Consider the following 19190-nt stretch of genomic DNA (forward strand, 5'->3'; position numbering starts at 1 on the left):
TAGATATAGGAAAAACACAAAGCAAACAATTAAAGTTACAAAGTGCCTTTATGGTTTGTTCTTTTATATATATAAACTAATTGAAGAAGATATAATAATTATATCTTAATTATAATTTTGTTATGTAACAATATAATTAACTTTTCATATCCATTTCGTAGACAATAAATATCAGTGAAGAATTTCACTTATTTTCAGCTATACATAATACTATGAAATGATTAAAATATATATATATATATATATATATATATATATATATATTTGTGGGGCTAGAGTGTTAGCACAGGGGTTAGTATACTTATCTTGTACATGGCTGACTCTGGCTATATCCTCACTATTGGTCCTCTCAGTACTGCCAGGGGTGATCCCTGAGCACAAGAGTCAGAGGATGCTCTGAGCATAGCTGAGCATAGTCTCCACATCCAAAAAAAAAAAAAAAACAGAATATATGTATTTATTTTCTTAGTATCCATGTCTATAAGTGAAATAGGGGTTAAAGAATATGACTCTTAAAACTACAAAAAGTATGAACATACTGCTCCTATAAAATTTTTAAGTCACTTAGCTTTGGGAGTTCCCATTTTTGTGCTCTTTTTGTTAGATGGTAAAGGTGTACATTACTATGTTCTAATCTTCAATCAGCCATGCCTCATAAATCCATAAACTGTAGGTTATTTACAATAAATAGTCTAGACTGCCCAGGTCTATGCTGCTAAAAAGCATTATTTTAGACAGAAACTCTCTGGTATCTTTCCACTAATAAATACCATTAGCATTTATAAGGAGCTCTGGGCTGAGGTCAGTCATGTTTCCCTAGTTGGAAGGAAGGGTGGGTCAGGCCTGCTGTTAGCTCTTTACTCCCCATATGGGCATCACTTGATTTACCAAGGCAAACGAAGCACAATTTCTTTAGTATCCAGGTCCACATTTCTCCTCTAGCTAGAAGCTGAATCATCTTAAACTTTTAACTCTTGAATTTATTAGCATTTTGTCATACCACATACCATTACCAGAGAGAAAATTAAATAATTAATTTAACATTTTAAAGCACATTGTAGTTGTCCCTGTATAGATGTCATTTCTTTGGACTACAACAGCTCTATGAAGTGAATGTCAGGAAAGACCCTCCTCTACCTCATTCTACAGATATATTTCTCCTTAAAGTAAGAATTTACTAACTCTTATATTTATTATATCATCATTAATGGTACAAAATTATATTTTATAATAGAAAATGCTTAGAAGATGGAGGAGCTGTTCAAGAATATCTATAATTCTTCCAATAGAGTATGTCTTTAACAATATCTCACTCCCTTTGAAGAAATACTCAAAAAAACCTTTAGAACTCTAAGAAAAGTAGTCTCCATTATTTACTTAGCATAAAATGCATTAATATAAAAGCATTATACTTCTTAGGAGAGTCAGCTTACATTTTACAAAATGCGATATAATAATCATGTTTAAAAAATGAGAATTAGTGGGGCCAGTATGGTAGGGCAAATAGGGCTTTTGGCTTGCATGTGGCTGACCTGGATTTGATCCCTAGCATGCCATAAATCCCCCCAAGCCTACCAGGAGTGAATCCTGAGCACAAACCAGGAATAACCCCTGAGCACTGGTCCAAACCCATTTTCAAAAAGAAAGTATTAAATTTAAACCCATAAATAATGATAAGTATTTCACAGAGTCAACATTAAATAGAGATAGCATCAACAAGTATCATGTTTTATATAGAAAGACCTCTTCTGCTGTTTAGGTTTTAGGGTCACTCTTATCTTTCAAACTTGGTCAGACTGTTGGACATTTAGGGACCTTTGTATAGTAGTGACAGCAAAGAAAAAAAAACTGAAATAGAGTGTGAAACAAAATTATTTTAGTTGCAACTAAAAAAGATTCCAATGAAGTATGTTAGGACAAAAATGGCACATATACTCCACGGAACCCTTGGACCAAATGTGAAAAGGAGAAGGACTTTTAGGTAAATCTGAATCTGGAGAAGTCTCCATTTGCCATTTCATACCCTCAGTCAAAGCCAAGTCTCTTCTACTTGGAGAGAAAAAGCTGTAGGGGGTGGGGAATCTATGAGTTGAGGATGGGCCACAGTGGCAGAAGGCATACCTCCTATGTGTTCAATTCTTGACATACTCATAAAAAAAGTTCTTCAGAAAAGGGAAGATTTGATGTATCTCTAAGCTTGTGAATTCAGGGCAAGACTGGCTGGGTTCTGTGATGGTTACAGCTTTAGTCTGGTATCCATTCTAATCACTCCTATCAAAGGAAACAAGGTCAGAATGAAAGTGTCAGATCTGCAGGAGCTGCATCACTGGAGCAGAAAAAGGAATTGTTCCTGAGGGAATTTGTACTTGGACAAATGTGAAGAGTGTGCCTGGCAAAAGATAGGGGTGTTCATTCTATCCTCTCTATAAAAATAGGTAAAGGCAAATTTTCTTCATGGTTTTTATTCTGTAACTCAGTTATTTCTTTGGCCAAAAAATGTCTCTAATGTCACTAAACAAGAGTTGTACTGTAGGTATGTGGCAGAAAGCATACTCCCCAGCAGTGCTTAGGGGAATATATAGGGTATCAATATATAGGGTATATATTTATTATAGTTGGGTCTGATCAGGGACCATATGGAGCCAGGGATTGAGCTTAATGTCTCTCACAGGCAAGATATAAATTCCAGTCTTTGTCTATTGTCCAGACCCACAGAGGATAATTTTAATCAAAGAAGTAGCATGGTCCAATTTTCATTTTAGAAAGTCCACTCTGATTATACTACACAGAAGGAATTGGAGTCAATATAGAGGAGTCAACACTTAGGGGGATGTTGGTATAATTCACATGGGCAGTGATATTACCCTTCTAGTATTATGATAATAGAAAGAGGCAGAGAGGATTGAAATAATTCAGAAGATAGAATCAAAGTGGTTACCTAAATCTCAGTAAAGAATGAGCAAACAATGTATTAAGAATTACTCATAAAATTCTAACATAGTCATTTGAATAAAGAAGGTACCAGTCTCTGTTGCAAAAAAAAAAAAAAAAGACTAGAACAGGAGATTTGGGTTTTTGTTTTATTTTTGTTTGTTTTATTTTGTTTTGTTTTGAGGCCACACCCAGTGGGTTACTCCTGGCTATGCTCTCAGAAATCGCTCCTGGCTGGGGGACCATATGGGAAGCCAGGGATAGAACTGAAGTCCGTCTTGGGTCAGCCGTGTGCAAGGCAAACGCCCTACCGCTGTGCTAGCACACTGACCCCAGAACAGGAGATTTGTATGCAAGATTTCGAGCCTGAATTCAGGGTCTTTGCAGGAAATCAAAGTGAAACTTTCTAATGGGCTATTGAATAAATGGATCTGGACGTCAGTAAAGTGATCTGGGCTAGAAGCAAACATTACAAGTGTTAATGGAAATGACGGGAATGGATCAAATGGCTCAGAGTGAGTGTGCAATGTGAGATGAAGAACAGTACCCTAGAGTAAACCAAGCATAAGTATAGAGAGAAAAGAACCAACACAGCAGACAGTGAAGCAGCTTCCTGAGCGCTGGGAGCAAAATCAGGAAAAGCAGCATGATAGAAAAAAAGAGAGTGTGAGTAGTGCACTGGTGAAGAAGGGTGTTCTGTTTATGACTAAAATCCAACTACAATCATGTTTGTAATCATGGTGCTTAAAGATTTTATAAAAACGAGAGAGAGAAAGAGAGAGAGAGATCCAGAGTGTGAAATGCTTCAAAGAGAACAAAAATCACTGAAAATGGTCCATTATATTTGATAGCAAGGATATTAGAGATTTTATTTCAGGGAAGGGGTGAGAACAGTGATTGAAGCAAATGTAAAAATTTTAAGAGTGAACTCAAACATCTTTGACAGAACATCTTTTGTCTATAGAGGCAGGAAGAGAATTAGATATAATCAGTGTGCATAGGTTAGGGAATATTTTAGCTAGGAGAAACCTGCATATATTTATTATAACTTTAATACAGTAAAGACTATCAACAGTAAACTTCTCATTTCAATTAAAGCATCATTGTACAATGAATGACTGAATGAATGAACTAATCTTTAAGTGTATATGCAATGCTTTCAATTTCTACATGCATATACCTGCATATATACATGCATGTACCTGTGCAGCTACTACATAAAGATGTAAAACAATTCCAGCATCTCAAAACATTCCCTTCATGTATTTCCAATCAACCTTATCCACAAGAGGTAAATGCTACTATTTTATTTCTGTCACCATAGGTTTTACTGGCTCTTCACCTTCATTTGCATAAAATTATACAGTGTATGTAAGATTTAATCATATGTTGTAGGTAGCAGTAGTTTGTTTAGATTAGCTTTATTTGGTTTGGAGGTCATTTCCAGCAAAGCTCAGGACTACTCAAAATCTTGTGCCTGAGGATGACTTCTAGTGGTGCTCAAGGAACAATATGGTGCTAGGGATTGAATTTGTGCCTCCCACATGCAAATATTGCACTGATCATATAGAGATGCCTCTTAGACCCTCAAATCAGTTGTTCTTTTTTTTTTTAAGTACTAATTTTTATCCTTAAGTCACTATCATGTAGTTCTTCTCACCAAAGCAAGGTATCTCTCTTTGGTTCTAGCTTGCGTATAAATATTTCAAAAGTCAGATTCTCTGAGATTATACCACAATTTCTCAGTTGCTACTTATAAACATTTCAAAGCTTTCTGATATAAAATTTTCTATTATTGGCTACTGCCCTTTAGTAAACCAAATCTAATATTAAAAACATAATAAACATATTAAATATAATTCAGGATATTTCATGGGAAAGAGGTAATTTAATTCTACTTTAAAGTTAGCTAAATTATAGCATAATGATCAGGAAAACCCTATCAGAAAGAATCTCACTCCTAATTATGAATATAAAAATAATTGCCATCTATCCAATGAATAGTAAGAAACTAATGGATTATATGAAGGTGGAAGTTCTCCATTTATCTATCTATTCCAATGTATATCCTAAATAAGTAGTGAACTTGAAAATAATGGCTATTTCCTCTTCTCATTTTCATTTTAATGAACTACATTTGAAATCAGCATTCAGTTTGATCAGAAATATAGGCTCCATTATTTTTGAAAAAATGCTAATAAGTCCTTTGGAGGAAAATAATGAAACAGTCTAAATTATTGATATAAAACTGTATATTGATTTTTTTGGTAATGTGACTCAAATCTTTTCTATCTCTGATGTGATTTTTGTTTGATAAAATGTCTGAAAACTGTCAAAGAAAATGAACACGACACTCAAATAACATTAATATGATTTATTATTTAATTAAATAAACATTTATTCATATTAAAATTGCACACAGCATTGTCAGTAATCCCAACTAAAATATCACGACAAATCTATTTAAATACCTATTTATATATGTTCACCAAAATGATATGGGTTACCTACTTATATATAAAACTTTAAGTAATAAATATATTGAAAAGTAATAAACCATGTTAATATAATTTAGATGGGAATGTCTTCTTGAAGATGACATTAAATTAATGACCAATTGACAGACTGAATAAATATTTAACACTTTCTGTATGCAAGTTAAATAACATCGCATCCAAACAGATCATGTGAAGCATTTTAGCAGACAATTGGCCTGGTCTCTTAAAAAGAATCAATGTGGCTGGTGCAGATGGCAAAAGGCTTTTCTAGTGGAAAAAGAGCCTGAAAAAGCTTACCAATCTGAGAGCTCTGAAAGATTTTGTTTTCCACATTTTAAAAAGATATTTGGCAGTCATGACATGCATCTTTTTAAGCTTGTTTGTTAAAATTTGTTAAAAATCATTAAACACACAATGATTCTAATATTGTTGACTCTGATTTGGATATTTAGTCTGTCTTCCTTAACATGAATATAACTGCATCCCCTTGAACACTGTCTTCTGTTATTTCACATCTATCTTTCCCCTCCTCCACTCTAGTTCTTTCTTTTTCGTCACTAAACTCCTTGGCCAGGAATGTTTTTTTCAACTCCCATTTAAACCATTGCATTCCTTCATGCAGTAATTATAAATACCACATATAAGGGATATCATCCTGATTTATTTTTCTTCTGGTTCACTTCATTTAACACGATATCTTCCAGTACCATTCGTGTTAGAGTGAATTGCATGATTATATCATTACTTATAGCTCTGTAGTATGCCATTATATAGATGACCACACACCATATCTTCACAATCTACTAATCTGATGTTAGACATCAGCTATTATACTAAGTTCTGTGATGACTTGTGTGCACATATCCTTTTGAATGAATGTTTTTCTACCCTGGGGATAGATACACAAAAGTGGAATTGCTGGTTTAGATAGCAGCTCAATTCTGAGTTTACTGAGGACCTTTTATATTTGCTTTCTGTAGGGGTAGAACCAGACAGCATTCCCACCAGCAGTGGAGGAGAGTCTTTTTTCACCCATTCCCTGCCAACACAGTATTTTTATATGTGTTATTCTCACTAGTATAAAATGGCATCTCATTGTTGCATTTATTTGGATTTCTCCAATAAGTGATGATGAGCATTTTTTTCATGTGCCTGTTGCCATCTGTTGGACTTCTTCAGAGAGGTGTCTGTTCATTTCCTCTTTCCATTTTTTGATGGGCTTTTATATCTTAGGGGCTAATCTGTGCATGATTTGTATATTCTACATGGGAATTGGGCAGTGTAATGGATTAAACTCTGGGAACATTGGTGGAGGGAAGTGACACTGATGGTGGGATTGGTGCTGAAACACTTTATATCTAAAACAACTGTGAATAACTTTGTAAGTTGCATACTTTAAATAAAAATTTAAATAGATACTTGGGGTCATTGGTAAAATTTTAAAACAAATAACATTAAGAAAGCATTACTAGGTGCCGGACAGATAGCACAATGGTAGGTGTTTTGCCTTGCACATGGCCAATCCAGGACAGAAGATGGTTCAAATCCTGGCATCTCATATGGTCCCCCATGCCTGCCAGAAGCGATTTCTGAGGGCAGAGCCAGGAGTAACACCTGAGCGATGCCGGGTGTGACCCCAAAACAACAAGAAAGCATTACTATCCTTAACTACTGGATCCTTTGAAATTCTTTGTGGGATAATAAATTCAATATATGTATATGCATTATACGCATATGTGTGTTCATTATGCATATATTTTTAATCCTGGCTAATTTGTGCCATTAAACTATGTCTACCATCATACAAATGTTGCATTGTCTTAATTACTAGATTTTTATTATAAGTCTTAAAATTAAGGCTTACAGCACATTCATCTGTTTTGTTTTATTTTTTTTTTAAATTTAATTGTGATATGCAATGAAGTCAGGGTTTCAGAGAGATAATTTTCACTGCATGTTCATTGTAGCTTTATTCACATTAGCTGGGATGAAAAAATTGTCTGTGGCTAGATGAAGAAAATTTTAAAATGTGATGTATATGCACAAACACATACACATATGAAGATCATTCGTGTTCATGAATTCATGAAATACTGCCATTTGTTGGGGAAGATTAAGTACTTTTCCACATATTCTATCTGCAAAACCCAATGAAAGCAATTGAAGTTCGAGTTCTTATTTTCCTAATTAAATAGAGATAAGATCAGAGTGATAAATTGCTCCTTTCTTTCCACCAGAGGGATGTAGTGGTCAATGAGGTCTGGGACTTTTGACATGTTTCATGGACTCTTGGGAGTTTGGGGGGTTTTTTGGTGGCTGTTGATTTGTTTAGGGATTTTTGTTTGTTTTAAATTTTGGCCACACCTGGAAATGCTATGGGGTTACTCCTGGCTCTGAAGTTAGGAATCATTCATGGTGAACCATATGTGGTACTAGGGTCCAACCTTTGTGAACCATGTACAAGGCATGCATCTACATGCAGTACTCTCTGGCCCCCATTTGGAGTTATTTTAAAGCATTTGTCTGGCAAGTACATAATGCTAACAAAACCAATAGAAATTATTTGAGAACACTGCCAGGTGGTACAAAAAGAAAACAAAAATAAATACCTAAATATTGTTTTTGTTCTTGTGCTACATCCCACTATGCTCAGGGCCTACTCCTGGTTCTGTGCTCAGGGATAATCCCTGGCATTACTTGGGTGACCATATTGGATGCCAGGTATTGAACTTATGTCAGCTGTGGACAAGACAAGCACACTGCCTGCTGTATCATCTCTTTGGTTCCTTAAATACTATTTTTAAGTAAACCTCAAAATCAAGGCCATAGAGTACTTACCTTATATGTAAGAGGCCAGGGTTTTGATTTTCTGCTCTACTGCAACTAATTTATTGCTCCAGGCAGTAGTAGAGTGAATTCCTTATATATGTGAGAATTTGGGCTTGATTCCAGAAAAATATATATATGTATAAGTATATACAAATACATAATAGTTTCTAAACAGCTTCTAAAACGTATTCATTTTTAAACTATATATGTAACTTCTGATATTTTCTTGATCTTTCTTTAGCCTCTCAAGTAATATATGTCTATATTCAAGGATACAGGGTCATTTTCCTATTTTAGGGAGTGCTTTTTTGGCTCTAATTTGTCAACAAAGCAGAATTTTTATTTGCTTTTGAAATACAAAGGTCTTAGAATAAAATCAAACTAATATACCTAACATATTTTCTTTTCAAATTTTTCTACATGTGAAACAGTAAAAGAAGCAGTAGTATTTGACCTGATTCGGTATAATTTAGAATCAGAATTTTTTCTCTGCATTTTCACTCCTAACACCTGGTTATGAATTTAAATTGTAGGCTTTCTGGATTTTTAAATGTCGCTATTTTCTTCCTGTATCCATTGACTGTCAAGTTTATTTGCAGGTTTTGGTTCTGCTTTAAAGTAATAACAGGGCCATAGTATAGTTGTAAATTCCTGGTTAATATGAAATTGGGATATTCCTTATTTCATCATATTGTACAAAGAAAGTGATCAGGATTTACATTTTTATCTCCACTCCCTTTATGATGTCTTCCATGCAAGGATCACTGTTAGATTCACACCTGCAACCTATAATAGTTTGCTTGTCTTTAAATAAATCTCTGGGGCTTTCGTTTTAAATCCATTTCTCTTTTCTGCTTGGTTTTATAGGAATCTGAAAAACAACCTAATATTACTTAAATTGGTCGATGCATACCTTCTCTCCATTATTTCTTCCCTCTCTCTCCTTTCTATTCTTTCTTAGTTTATTTCCATTTTTCAAAATGGTATTCACCAAGCATGTTTTCATAAGTTTAGTGTATTTAAAAAAATATCAACAGAGGCCAGAGAGATAGAACAGCGGTAAGGCATTTTCCTTGCATGCAGGATAGATCCAGTTCAATTCCTGGCATCCCATATAGTCCCATATAGTCTGCCAGGAGCAATTTTTGAGTACAGAGCCAGGAGTAACCCCTGAACATCGCCAGATGTGGCCCAAAAACAAAAACTAAACTGCTTTAAAAATAAAATAAATAACATGAACATTAGAGTGAGTGTTCCAATTCTGTGCTTAATATTTCTGTGATGCCAAGAAAGTAACCAACCTCATTTTCTTCATCATTAAAAAATTAATATCTGCATCACATATTAATCAGTCTTGTGTGGTTTATGGATCTGTGTCTTCTATTTCTGGCAATAAAATGAGTTAGGTAACTCTAAAACATATAAATCAGAAATGTACAAAATATAACAAACACCCTATGAAATCTATAAGTGAGCTCACAGGAATTTAAGAGAAATCACTAGGATCAAGTGAAGATCAAATGAAAAGTGGGTGTTTGGCAGTATGAATCTTCTTTCCTGAGAAGATTTGCTGGTTCCATTATCAAGAAACTAGCAGGGGCCAGAGAGATAGCATGAAGGTAAGGAGTTTGCCTTGCACGCAGAAAGATGGTGGTTCGAATCTCGACATCCCATATGGTCCCCTTAGCCTGCCAGGGGCGATTTCTGAGTGTAGAGCCAGGAGTATCCCCTGAGTGCTGCTGGGTATGACCAAAAAAAAAAAAAAAAAAAAAAGAAAAAAAAGAAAAGAAAAGAAACTTGCAGACAGGGATATGGGGATATGTAATTTGGGGGTATGGGGATAATAATTTGAAATCAAGACACCTATACAGCTTTTCTCCTTTACAATATTCTTTTTGGCTCTAGTTCTATTCACCTTTCTTCATTATCTCACACTTATTTCTTGTTCTCTCACTTCTTATTAAGCTAAGTCATGATGTAACCCTGGGTCTGGAGAGATAATATATCTAGTAGAGTTCTTGCCTTGTAGGCACCACACCTGAGCTCAAACTGTAACACCTCATATGGTCCCCAGGGCACCACCTATACAACCCCTAAAGACTGCTAAGTGTGTCAACCCCGCAAAAAAAAAAAAAAAAAAAAGAAAAGAAAAGAATATAGAATCTTGGCAAAATTTGAGAGTGAAGACAAGGTATTTGTTCTCCTATGTCACTACCTATGAACTGACTGACTCCCATTAACACAAACCACTGTTTGATACTTGCAGGCTTGCAATACACACTTTCTCCTCTCATCTCAGAAAAAACTCTCTTCTCATTTCACAGTGTTTAGGAGTGGTGATAATACCTTAGCCAGCCTTCTCAAGTTCCATGTGATAAATGTGAAGCATATAAATAAATGTTCTTCAAATGCTATGTTTCCTGTTGGGATTCTGATAACAAGCTAAGATTCTCTAAGAGTTCCATGTTTAATGAATGGGTATTTCTAAAAAATACACCATCAGCACCAAGAGAGAAATAAGGACTTTGGCCGAAGGTGACCCCTAGGAAATTATAACCATGTTTTCTACTGCAACAATAGTTCAAGGCAACTTTCTCAGAAATATACAGACAGGGGACCAGAGCAATAGCACAGTGGTAGGGCGTTTGCCTTGTTTGCAGCCTACTGAAGACGGACCCAGGTTCAATCTCAGGCATCCCATATGATCCCCTGAGCCTGCCAAGACAAATTTCTGAGCACAGAGCCAGGAGTAACCCCTGAGTGCCACCAGGTGTGCCCCCCCCCCAAAAAAAAACAAAAACAAAAGAAAGAAAAAGAAATATACAGATAAAGTCCTATTGACGTATTCAAGTAAAATACATAGGCAAATAAAATCTATCAAAGGTAAGAGTGAATGTGCAAAATAAGTAGAATCATGATCTCTCCAAGAGTTTAGTAGTTTTTGACCACTAGTGATAGTTCAGCAGAAATTTCCTATCAGTCCTTGAAAAAGTTACTGTTGCTTATTATATGTGGTATACCTGATTCATGTAGTGATTTTGTTATAAATGTTGATATACATTTATATGTAAGTATTGTTAGCACAGGCACTTGCCTAGAAAGTACAAAATCATAGGTTCAAACCCCAGTGCTGTCACATGTGCTGAGACAGACCCACTGTAATTTCTGGTGAGAAGAGCCTAGAAGATAGTTCAGTGACCAGAAAGTGACCAGAGCAAGTTTGAGGTTTCAAGTTTAACCCCAGTTCGCACTGAGGTGATCTGGGGACCCTGGCAAGAGAAAAGTAAAATAAAATATTTAATTAAAAATTAAATAAGAAATATTTATATTTTTATTTCTATACTAGCTGTACATAAAATATCTCCTACTTTCACCTGTCAACCAGTGTAAACAGTTGAGAATTATTGATTTTGTTAATAGCATTAGCTGATAATGCTTTAGAGTATATCTTTAAAAATAAAAGATAAATCAAAAACAAAAGACAAAGAGAGTATGTTAAAAAGACCAACTATACTTAGAGAAGATCTAAGACAAATTTTATAAATAGGAAACTTACAATCATTAAAGTTAAATCTAATGAGGAGATTATGCAGAGGTAAAAAAGAGTGAATTTGAAAATGGATCAGATGAAAGTGCTGAAAATGCAGCAGAAAAATATAATGATCTCAAAAATTTAAAGGAGGGGTGAAGACCAATGGAAAGAATAAGGAATAGATAGATAGATAGATAGATAGATAGATAGATAGATAGATAGATAGATAGATAGATAGATAGATAGATAGGATGGATAGATGATAGATAGATAGATTTGGTTTTGGGGCCACACCCGGTGACGCTCAGGGATTACTCCTGACTATGCACTTAGAAATTGCTCCTGACTCGGAAGACCATATAGGACACCGGGGATGGAACCTAGGTCCGTCCTGGATCAGCTGCGTGCAAGGCAAACGCCCTTCCACTGCACTATGGTTCCGGTCCCAGAATAAATATATTTTTAAAGAGTTTCAAAAAGAGAAAATGATACACAAAATGCTAACTAATTAAAATAAATCACCTTAAAAACAATCAGAGAGAAAAGATAAAACCTTCAGAGAAATTACAATTATCCCAAAAACAGGCTTCTCCACACCAACTTTGAAGCCAGATGACAATGAAATAAAATGTGTATTCTGTAACAGAACTCAAGTAAAAGAGCAATAAACCTGACTACCCTTTTCCATGGACTATTTCCTTATGATCTAAAAGAGAGCTTCACATTTTATTTTAATGTGTTTGTTTTGCAAAGTGCAATCTGGTGGCTGTATATCTCTTTTGTTACAAATAGTTTTCAACTAGTTGAACCTGTTCTTAATGAAAGGTATTTTAGCTTATAAACAAAAACCTGAAGTAATAATGCACAAATAGTTTGATGCTTGTTGAAAAAAAACACAATGGGGGCCAGAGAGATAGCGTGAAGGAAGGGCATTTGCCTTGCATGGAGAAGGACAGTGGTTCGAATCCCGGCATCCCATATGGTCCCCTGAGCCTGCCAGGAGCAATTTCTGTGCTTAGAGCCAGGAGTAACCCCTGAGTGCCGCTGAGTGTGACCCAAAAAACAAACAAACAAACAAACAGCAACAAAAAAAAATCTGCACACAATGAGGATTTCTATAGTAAAGCAATTCTAAGGAATACAAATTAGAAAGAAATTAAGGAACATGTAAAATTGGGTAGATATTTTGGCCAAGATAAAAAGAAATATAGGGGCTGGAGCAATAGCACAGCAGGTAGGGCATTTGCTTTCCACAGGGCTGACCTGGGCTCAATCTCCAACATCCCATATGGTCCCCCAAGCATACCAGGAGTGATCTGAGTGCAGAGCCAGGAGTGAGTGCCATCAGGCATGACTCTTTCTCCGATATATATGTATATACATACATATAAATAGAATTGATTACTGTATATGTAATATAGAACATGTAATTATGTATTGTAAATATACACTATTTATAAAACCTCATATTTATAGCAAAGACTCCAGAAGATAGAGTTTGGACAAACAATTGAAATAATAAACATGAGAGAAATAATCAGCTATTAAAATTAAAAAAATACACCTGGCAATGTTACTGCTCTTTTAAAATTTGTCTAGCAGATTTTCTGGTGCTAGAAAACCAGAAAACCCTCTAGCAAAAAAAAGTCATAAATAATAAATGGCAGCAACTTGAATGAAACTAGATAGTATCATGCTGAATGAATTCATCAGAAGGAAAGAGATAGATACCAAATGATTTCTCTCATATGTTGGACTTAAAGTCACATAGGTAACAAAAAAGGTCTACATTTCTAATCTCTTCCAGAAGTAGTCCTTGAGCACCAGAGCCAAGAGTTAACTTGTTTGGGTGTCCCCAAGACAAAAATAAAATAATAGATATCATATAATTATATATGGAATTTCACCCATTGTATTAGTGAAATATAAATATAAAAATGTATTCTGTTAATTTTGTGGTAAACTTGTTATACTTGTAAATTATGAGAATAACAGAAATTTAAATTTAAGGAATTAGAGAGGTAGAACTGAGATTAAAACAGTTGGCATGTAGCCAACCCCATTTCAGATTTCCTGCATTACCTACAAAGGTCCCCTGAGCCCCACCAGAGGTCACTCCTAAGCACTCCTAAGCTCAGGATACTCCCTGAGCACCAAATGGTGTGGCCCCAAAAGCAACAACAACAACAAAGGAAATTTATAAAGTTAAAAATAGTCAGTTTCTTATTCACCCAGTACCCATCAGATAAGGGGCTAATATCGAAAATATAGGTACTGACAGAACTTAAGAAAATACTTAAGAAAGAACTTAAGGGCCTGGAGAGATAGCACAGCGGTGTTTGCCTTGCAAGCAGCCGATCCAGGACCAAAGGTGGTTGGTTCGAATCCCGGTGTCCCATATGGTCCCCCGTGCCTGCCAGGAGCTATTTCTGAGAAAACAGCCAGGAGTAACCCCTGAGCACTGCTGGGTGTGGCCCAAAAACCTAAAAAAAAAAAAAAAAAAAAAGAACTTAAGAAAAAAAAAACATTTAACCCCATCAAAAAATGGGGAGAAGAAATATAAATGGCCAAAAGACACATTAAAAAAATGCTCACATCACTAATCATCAGGGAAATGTAAATCCAAACAATGATAATGTATCATTTTACACCACAGAGACTGGCACACATCACAAAAAACAAGATCAATCAGTGCTCGTTGGGATGTGAAGAGAAAGGAACTCTTATTCATTGCTGGTAAGAATGCCATCTAGTCCAGTCTTTATAAAAAACAATATGGAGATTTCTCAAAAAACTGAAAATTGAGCTCCCATATGATCCAGCTATACGATTCCTAGAGATATACACTAAGAACACAAAAATACAATTCAAAGATCCCTTCCTCACATCTATATTTATTGCAGCACTATTTATAATAGCCAGACACTGGAAACAACCAAGATGCACTTCAACAGATGAATGGTTAAAGAAACTGTGGTTTCTTATTATATTATGTATTATATAATATATATATGTATTATATAATATATATTATATATTATGTATATTATTATACAGCTGTCAGAAGAGATGAAGTCATAAAATTTTCTTATACGTGGTTATACATGAAATCTATTATGCTTAGAGAAATAAATCAGAGGGAGAGAGGTAGACAAAGAATAGTCTTACTCATCTGTGGGTTTTCAGAAAAATTAAGAACATTATTGTAATAATTCCCAGAGACAATAGAGATGAGGGCAGGAAGGACTGGCTCACAATATGAAGTTCACCACAAAGGGTGGTGAGTGCAATTAGGTAAATAACTATAATATCAACTATCATGATAATCTTAATGAGTGAGAGAAGAACACTGTCTTGAATACAGGGAGGGATTGGGAAAGAGAGGAAGAGCATTGGTGGTAGGAATGTTGGTGAAGAGGGGTATTCTGTTTATAACTGAAACCCAACTATGATCATGCTTGTAATCATGATGCTTAAATAAAGATTTTATAAAAAAATATTGTTTCTCAATTACATAAACCTATTTCAAACTGTGTTACTTAACAAACTACCAGAGAAGTCTATTTCCACCAAGGCAAGAAGTTCTATTGAACGGTGCAACTCTAAAGAAAAGACATGGAGGAAGACTTGTTAGTAAAGTTGCACAATTTCTTTCTTTTTTTATATTTTATTTAAACACCTTGATTACATACATGATTGTGTTTGGGTTTCAGTCATGTAAACACCACCCATCACCAGTGCAGCATTCCCATCTCCCATCTCCCTCCTCTCCACCCAACCCCCGCCTGTACTGTGGACAGGCTTTCTATTTCCCTCCTACATTCTCATTATTAGGATAGTTCAAAACGTAGCTATTTCTTTAACTAAACTCATCCCTGTTTGTGGTGAGCTTTATGAGATGAGCTGTAACTTCCAGCCCTTCTCTCTTTTGTGTCTGATAATTATTATTGCAAGAATGTCTTTCATTTTTCTTAAAACTCATAGATGAGTGAGACCATTCTGTGTTTTTTCTCTCTCAGCATAGTAGATTCCATGTACATCATGTATAGGAAAATTTCATTACTTCATCTCTCCTGACAGCTGCATAATATTCCATTGTGTATATGCACCACAGTTTCTTTAGCCATTCGTCTGGTGAAGGGCATCTTGGTTGTTTTCAGAGTTTTGCTATGGTAAATAGAGCTGCAATGAATATAGGTGTAAGGAAGGGATTTTTGTATTGTGTCCTTGTGCTCCTAGGGTATATTCCTAGGAGTGGTATAGCTGGATCGTATGGGAGCTCGATTTCCAGTTTTTGGAGGAATCTCCATATCGCTTTCCATAAAGGTTGAACTAGACGGCATTCCCACTAGCAGTAGATAAGTGTTCCTTTCTCTCCACATCCCCACCAGCACTGCTTCTTCTCATTCTTTGTGATGTGTGCCAATCTCTGTAGTGTGAGGTGGTACCTCATAGTTGTTTTGATTTGCATCACCCTGATGATTAGTGATGTGGAGCATTTTTTCATCTCTCTCTTGGTCATTTGTATTTCTTTGTCAAAGGTCTGTCCATTTCTTCTCCCTATTTTTTGATGAGATTAGATGTTTTTTCTGGTAAAGTTCTGTCAGTGCCTTGTATATTTTGGAGATTAGCCCCTTATCTGATGGGTATTGGGTGAATAGTTTCTCCAACTCAGTGGGTGGCTCTTGTATCCTAAGCACTATTCCTTTGAGGTGCAGAAGCTTCTCAGCTTAATATATTTCCATCTGTTAATCTCTGCTTTCACTTGCTTGGAGAGTGCAGTTTCCTCCTTGAAGATGCCTCAATGTCCTGGAGTGTTTTGCCTATGTGTTGTTCTATATATCTTATGGTTTTGGGGCTGATATCGAGGTCTTTAATCCATTTGGATTTTACCTTTGTACATGATGTTAGCTGGGGGTCTAAGTTCAATTTTTTGCCAAGTGACTAGCCAGTTGTGTCAACATCTGTTGAAGAGGCTTTCTTTGTTCCATTTAGGATTTCTTGCCCCTTTATCAAAAATTAGGTGATTGTATGTCTGGGGAATATTTTTGAAATTTCAAGTCTGTTCCACTGATCTGAGGGCCTGTCCTTATTCCAATACCATGCTGTTTTGATAACTATTGCTTTGTAGTAAAGTTTAAAGTTGGGGAAAGTAATTCCTCCCATATTCTTTTTCCCAATGATTGCTTTAGCTATTCGAGGGTGTTTATTGTTCCAAATGAATTTCAAAAGTGCCTGATCCACTTCTTTGAAGAATGTCACGGTATCTTTAGAGAGATCACATTAAATCTGTACAATGCTTTGGGGAGTATTGCCATTTTGATGATGTTAATCCTGCCAATCCATGAGCAGAGTATGTGTTTCCATTTCCACATGTCCTCTCTTATTTCTTGGAGCAGAGTTTTATAGTTTTCTTTGTATAGGTCCTTCACATTTTTAGTCAAGTTGTTTCCAAGATATTTGAGTTTGTGAATGGGGTGGTTCTTAATGTCCATTTCTTCCTTATTACTATTGGTGTATAGAAAGGCCATTGATTTTTGTGTGTTAATTTTGTAGCCTGCCACCTTGCTATATGAGTCTATTGTTTCTAGGAGTATTTTTGTAGAGTCTTTAGGGCTTTCTAAGTAGAGTATCATGTCATCTGCAAACAGTGAGAGCTTGACTTCTTCCTTTCCTATCTGCATTCCCTTGATAGCTTTTTCTTGCCTAATCGCTATAGCAAGTACTTCCAGTGCTATGTTGAATAGGAGTGATGAGAGAGGACAGCCTTGTCATGTGCCAGAATTTAGAGGGAAGGCTCTTAGTTTTTCTCCATTGAGGATTATATTTGCCACTGGCTTGTGGTAGATGGCCTTAACTATATTGAGAAAGGTTCCTTTCATTCCCATCTTCCTGAGAGTTTTGATCAAGAATGGGTGTTGGACCTTATCAGATGCTTTCTTTGCATCTATTGATATGATCTTGTGATTTTTATTTTTCTTGTTGTTGATGTTGTGTATGATGTTGATAGATTTACTTCTGCTTTCATTGATTTTCAGATTGTTTTTTGGGTTTCCACTTAGTTGATTTCTGCTTCGCAACTTTGGTATTTCCTTCTGTCTCCCTATATTTGGGTCCTTTTGTTGAGTACTTTCTAATTCTATGAACTGTGTCATTAAGCTATTCAGGTAGGCCCCTTTTTTCTTCCTGATGTGTGCTTGCAAGGCTATAAATTTTTCTCTCAGTACTGCTTTTTCTGTGTCCCATAAGTTCTAATAGTTTGTGTCTTTATTATCATTTGTTTCCAGGAAAGTTTTGATTTCCTCTTTGATTTCATCTCTGGATGAAATACTGAATAACCCACTGGTTAACTTCCAGCTGTTAAAGTTTTTCTTCTGTGTCCCTTTGGAATTCACATATAATTTCAGAGCCTTGTGGTCAGCAAAGGTAGCTGTAAAATTTTTATCTTCTTGATATTATGGAGGTATGTTTTATGTGTCAGCATGTAGTCTATCCTGGAGAATATCCCATGTACATTGGAGAAAAATGTGTATCCAGGTTTCTGGGATGGAATGTCCCATATATATCTACTAGGCCTCTTTCTTCCATTTCTCTTCTCAGGTCTAGTATATTCTTGTTGGATTTCAGTCTGGTTGACCTATCCAGTGTGGACAAAGCCATGTTGAGATCCTCCACAATTATTGTGTTGTTATTGATATTATTTTTCAGATTTGTCAACAATTGTATTAAATATTTTGCTGGCCCCTCATTCGGTGCATATATGTTTAGGAGAGTGATTTCTTCCTGCTGTACATATCACTTGATTAATACAAAATGTCCATCTTTGTCCCTTACAACTTTCCTACGTATAAAGTTTGCATCATTTGATATTAGTATGGCCACTCCACCTTTTTTATGGGTGTTGTTTGCTTGGATAATTTTTCTCCAGCCTTTTATTTTAAGTCTATGTTTGTTCTTACTATTCAGGTGCGTTTCTTGTAGGCAGCAGAAGGTTGGATTGAGCTTTTTGATCCATTTAGCCACTCTGTGTCTCTGAACTGGTGTTTTTAGTCAATTGACATTGAGAGAAAGAATTGTCCTGGGATTTAATGCCATCTTTATATTGAAATTTGGTGTGTCTTTTGGTCAGTCTTGTTTTAAATTAGGTTTTTCAGTTTTTCTCTTAAGACTGGTTTTGAGTCTGTAAAATTTCTGAGCTGTTGTTTGTCTGTGAAACCATGTATTTTTCCGTCAAACCTGAAAGTGAGTTTTGCTAGGTACAGTATTCTTGGCGAAGCATTTATTTCATTGAGTTTTGTCAGTATGTCCCACCACTGCTTTCTGGTGACAGGTCTGCTGTAAATCTCAAGGATTTTCCCTTGAATGTGATTTCCCTTTTTGATCTTGCTGCTTTCAGAATT

General features: G+C 35.6%; 1 protein-coding gene and 1 pseudogene across 1 annotated transcript in view; both read left to right on the plus strand.

Annotated features, from left to right (window-relative positions):
• Positions 1 to 19190, plus strand: part of RGS7BP (regulator of G protein signaling 7 binding protein) — a 130235-nt gene that overhangs the window by 38988 nt on the left and 72057 nt on the right. The gene's annotated exons all lie outside the window — the stretch shown is intronic.
• Positions 13359 to 13424, plus strand: LOC126002422 (uncharacterized; annotated as a pseudogene).

The sequence above is a fragment of the Suncus etruscus genome, chromosome 2 (assembly GCF_024139225.1).
Source record: "Suncus etruscus isolate mSunEtr1 chromosome 2, mSunEtr1.pri.cur, whole genome shotgun sequence".
NCBI lineage: Eukaryota > Metazoa > Chordata > Mammalia > Eulipotyphla > Soricidae > Suncus > Suncus etruscus.